General features: G+C 55.4%; 1 long non-coding RNA gene across 1 annotated transcript; it reads right to left on the bottom strand.

The window, feature by feature from the left end:
* Positions 1–753: 753 nt before the first annotated feature.
* On the bottom strand, positions 754–3,695 carry LOC132221784 (uncharacterized). Its single transcript, XR_009450074.1, has 3 exons — positions 3,376–3,695; positions 3,068–3,150; positions 754–2,194 (listed from the first exon to the last, which is right to left on the bottom strand). It is a non-coding gene; the product is annotated as an uncharacterized LOC132221784 (long non-coding RNA).
* Between the last annotated feature and the right edge of the window lie 1,687 nt (positions 3,696–5,382).

The following is a 5,382-nucleotide window of genomic DNA, read 5'->3' on the forward strand; positions in this document are numbered from 1 at the left end:
CACGCACACACACGCACAAGGAATCCGTTTCTCTCTGTGCTGACTGCGTGTACCGTTCTACGGATGGGAAGACGCATTTACAGATCCACTGAAAAGAGAGCAGATGAAGGCTGGAAAGAGAGCAACGAGGGGCCCACTTTTCCTGGGTTGCGTGCAGGAGTTTGAGGTCTTCCTGGGACTGAAAGACCAATGAGGTGTGTCCATATTCATGCCCACCAACATCCATTCTCCCAGCTGTTATGGTGTGTGGGAACTACATTTCCCAGCCTCCCTTGCAGTTGTACTACATTTCCCAGCCTCCCTTGCAGGTTGACTATAGCCATGGGACCGAGTTCTCACTAGGGGGTTGCTAACAAATGGTCTGTATTGGGAGCTGGGGCCCTTCAGAGGCAAGCTCACCCCCTCCTCACACTCTGTTCTCTTCTTGCTGGCTGCCTCCGGGACTTGGCAGCAACCCAGCTTGGACAGGAATACCCTATGGGATATCGAAACCCCAGTTAGGAGGAGCCCGGGTCCCCGAATGACTGCAGAGAGCAGGGGTCACCTGCTAACCTGTTCCTCTCGGGCAGTTACTTAAAGAGAAAAAACATTCTACATTCTTTAAGCCACTGAACTATTGTCACATCTCTTACCTAACCTGTTACAGAAGCAAAGGAGATGCTAGCTCTACCAACTGGTCCACATTTAAACATTGCATTTAGTTGCAAGGGCCACTTTACAGAATATATTTTTATTGATTTCAGAGAAGGAGAGAGAGATAGAAACATCAATGACGAGAGAGAATCATTGATCGGATCCCTCCTGCACGCCCACCCACTGGTGATGGAGTCTGAAACCCGGGCATGTGCCCTGACCAGGAATCGAACCTCGACCCCCTGGTTCACAGGTTGACACCCAACCACTGAGCCACACCAGCCAGGCTAAAGGGTCACTTTTTGAAGAGATGGTGACCATGTGAAGCATGTTCAGAAAAAAAGGGAAGGACAGCAACATTTAGCCAATGAAATCGGTTAAAGACACTGCAGTTGTTGAGTCTGGAAAAGAGATTTCTCAGGGGTGGCATGATGGCTTCTTCAGACACGGAGGAGGCTGAACAGAGCTGCATAGGAGTGGCTCCTACAGGACCGGTGGGTAGTTGGGGTTTATGATGAGGCAGGTTCTGATCCAACACAGGGGAGAGGTCTCCAATAATTAGGGGTGATTTGAAAAGTATCAGAGGCTTCTCCCCATCACTGTGTCTACAGAGACCTGCTGTCCACTTGTCAGGTGACCCTTAGGGGGTGAGTGTGGCACCATTGTGGAGGGCCTGGCGAATTCTGCGATTTTAGGCAGGAGGACAGATCATGCAGGTTGGAGCCAGGTCATCACAGGAATTACATGCCAGTTTGGATTGGACCTCAGATGTCAGGGGAATCTTGACGGTTTCTGAGCAGAGTAGCAACTTGACAAAAACAAGGAACGTTGTTGCTCTGGCCGACGTAGGAGGGAGAAACCCTGATTCTCACAGCCCGTGCTGGCTACCTGGTACGTGCCTTCTCTGAACCAGAAGCAATGTAAGGAAAGCCAAGAGTAAAGAATATTGACTTTTTATGACTCTGTTTTTGGATAATCAACAAATATATTGGGGGGCTAGCACGTTTAAAACTTATCTTCCAAGAGGAATAACCATTTAGCCCTAGACACACGAAGTACTTTTCACCCTCGTCATTCAGGCTGGTCGCATATCTAAGCTGCGATGTCAGGGGCCAGACTGCCGGACCTCCTCTCTCCGATAAGAAGGACTCACAAAGAGGGCCAGTGAGTAGTTCAAGGCCACGGTGGGTGAGTCAGTGCACGGGCAGGCTGCTTGATTGAGGTCTCCGCTGCTGCCCCCAGCCCGTGCTACCAGGGTGGCCTCAACCAGGAGTATCTCCCGCATACCGGCACAACCAACCCGAACCAGCGGCCTTTCCAGACCTGGAAACCCCCCGAGACATGTCAAACTCAACCACCTTCATTTTGCAAACGAGGAGAGCGAGGCTCAGGGAGGAGGGCACACAGGCAAGGGCCGAGCTATGACTCGAACCCGGTTCCCCGGATCCCTCGCCCTGGATCTTACCACCCGACCTACCCAGACAATGGGGGGCCCAGGAGCGCCGCACACGCAGAAGTAATTGCCTGGAAGTGCCCGGGCCATCACCATGAGCTCCGCTGTCTGGAAAGACAAAGGCTCATGTTGGCTTTGGCCACCAAAGAGAGGAAACATTCTGCAATCCTTGCAAAGGCTCAGATGAGGGGGCGGGAGGCCTCTGTGAGCCTTGCACCGCACAGGCGAGAGGGGGAAACATGTGTTTCGCATTTGTCTCGGGATGGGAAAGAAAAACTTTTCCTTTCACTTAATCTCCGTTTAAACAAACAGAGAAACTGCCCTTTCTGTCAACTCGCCGAATGTCAGATATTGTTCACCAGCCTGGCATCGCCTTACTAAGCCACGGCCGGGCCACTTTCCTCACGTAATGCCCTCCTCCACGAGCAGGCACTTGGGCCTGGAGAGGGAGGGGTGGCTAAAACAATACACGCTTCCTCTGATGAGCTGGACGGGAGTCAGCTGATGGGAGTCAGATTTCCAAATCTGTAACCTCTGGTTTCAGCCAGAGACCCGAGGCCACGCAGCCCCAGTCATGACTCAGGGTTTGGGGAGAGAAAGCAAGCACGTCAAGTGATGTAAGAAAATTTCCCCGTTCCCCCATCCCACTGGTGTCGTCCTCCCTCGGGAATTCAGTGGGGGGGGGGGCGGGGGGAGGGGCTGCCTTGTCACCCAGGCGCACCCCGGGGCGCTCGCTCGGGCGCCTGGCACAAATCCTACTGCCATCACCGTGGCCAGCATCCCAAAGGAAGTGCTCAGTTACCATTGCTTTCCTGTTGGCCTGCGCGTGCTCAGATCATGGCTCCGTGTGTGTGTGTGTGTGTGTGTGTGTGTGTGTGTGTGTGTGTGAACCTCATAAAAGTAAACCAGGAGACAGGAGGGCCAGGTCTGGGCTGAAGGGAAGTCGGTGCTGAGTGGGGGAGGCCAGTGATGCAAGCCTACCTTTGAAGTCACTTTGTTTGTCAAGAGTCTGCTGGGCGCTCTCTCTCTCCGAAGGAAACTCCGCTGGAATGAGGTTTCTGTGCCTGCGGGGTCAGGGCTATTGTTCTTGGCTCGGGGCTTCACCTCGAGCCCTCGCTAGGACATGTATAAATCCCATAACAACAGCCCGACATGCGATTGCTCACCCGCGCATTACATCAGGGACTTTTACTCGGCCGATGTTGAATGCCTCATTGTTTAATGGGGCAGGAAGTTTACTCTTGGTGTCAGTGAGGAATCTTTTTTTTTTTTTTCTTTTTCCTCCTTACCTCCTTGGAGATGTGAACAGAGGCCGGCCTTGTCAGCCCTGGTCTCGCTCCTCCGTGAGAGCAGCTGCGGCCGCGGGGCTGCCCCGCTTCCCTCTCAGGACGGGAGGTTTCCTGAGGACCAGAGGGCCAGGCAGGCTTCTCCCGCGAGGAGATGCTGGGTGATGGGCGAAGGGCCACCCAGGGGCAGGGAGGGGCTGGATCTTCTGAAAAGGGTTGGGTTTTCTCTTCTCAGTTTCTTCCATTCTGATCCAGACCTCGGTGTGGTTCTCACACGCACACACACACAGGGGGAGCCTCATCCCCAAACCTGATAATGCCTTTTTTTTAACCCCCTTGGGGTACATCGCATGGTGACCAGCTCACGCTGGGAGCCTCGGGCTACGACTCTGGAGTCAGATTGAGTCTGACCAACTGGCCTAATTCAGAGCCACGACCCTCCCCGCCATTGGAGCAAATCCCTGAGAAGAATAGAAACGTCTAGAAAAAGCCTTGCAGGCTCCCAGATATACCCTGTAAGCAAACTCTCTCTCTCTTGTTTGTTCGCTAATCCTCACCTGAGGGTATTTTCCCGCTGATTTTTAGAGAGAGTGGAAAGGAGGGGGAGAGAGACAGAGAGAGACACATCCATGTGAGAGAGACACATCCATTGGTTGCCTCCTGCACACACCCAACCAGGGGCCAAGCATCTAGCCCACAACCAACATACCTGTATGTGTCCTTGATGGGAACCGAACCTGGGACCTTTCAGTCCGAGGGCCAACGCTCTACCCACTGAGCCAAACCAGCCAGGGCTGTAAGCAAACTTTTTAAGACACAAAAAGAGCCCTTTCAACCTTTTGCTGGTGGCACCGGCCGAGAGACTGGCCGCGAGAGACGCCCGGAGAAAGGAAGCGTCCACACATGCAACTCCTTTTCGTCAGAGGAAATCGGCGGGCGGTGAGGATGGAAATGACAGGGACACTTACCTTGTAGGGCGAGAAACCCTCGTGTTTCCTTTGTTTCTGTATCTCCAGAATCTTTTATTTCTCACACATCTGCACAGACACCCACAATGGGCTTAAGAGAAAAAAAAATTAAAAAGCTGGGCGCCATGCCTGAGTCCTAGAGACGAGGCCTGCGTGGAAAGACCGCTGCAATCGCCTCCTGCACACGGCTCGGTCCACACGCCCCCACGCCGCGCGCAAGGATCCCCGGCCACACGGATGCTCAGTACGTCTGTCTGTTTGCAATGGCGACCTTGCAATTGGCCGGGACTTTTCACGTGTGTGTGAGCGCGAGCTTTCACCTGCACCAACCAGGCCTCGTCCAGGAAGCCGGACGCAGCCGCCCCGCCCCGTGCTGAGCGCGGTTCTCAGGCCTGAGCTCCACGAGAGGCACCTGCAGAGCCGCAGTCACCAGCCCGCCCGCGCGCCGTCCCCCCCCCCCCCCCCCCCAGGTTCTGATGGAATTGGGCTGCGCCGGGATCCGGACACAGGTTTTGCTTCTTAAGCTCCAATGTGCCTCCAGAGTCCCCGTCCACTGCGCGAGGCCAGCCCCCTCGCTGGCCCGGGAGGGGAGCCACACCCGCCGGCTCCTTGCACAACAGCCCTGTCCTCTGGCACGTGTCCCCTCTCCCTGGTCCTCACCGGGCTTCCCTCCAGGCGCCAGCATTTGGGATCTGGCCTCCCCTGTGACCCTCGCCCCGGGGGGGAAGACCTCCCGAAGATGCCCCCGGGTATAACCGAGCGTTCTCAGCCACAATAACAACGCCTGTGTGCAACGCACCCCGTCATTCTTGCGCAACGAAGTGAGCCACCCCACGCTGTGCTCCATGGCGCTCGGCTGCCAGGCGGGACCCTTCCTTGGCGCGTCTGGGCCTCACGAGGGGCCGGTGCCAATCCATCCGGTGCAAGGCGTGAAGGCATCGCCACATGGCACGAGCTTCCTGTGCCCGGGGCCTGGCGCACGGCGCTGGGTACACACGTCCTCGATGCTCAGCAAACTTCTGATGAAACTGAGAACGTGAAA

This window comes from Myotis daubentonii, chromosome 19 (assembly GCF_963259705.1).
Source record: "Myotis daubentonii chromosome 19, mMyoDau2.1, whole genome shotgun sequence".
In the NCBI taxonomy this organism is placed as follows: domain Eukaryota; kingdom Metazoa; phylum Chordata; class Mammalia; order Chiroptera; family Vespertilionidae; genus Myotis; species Myotis daubentonii.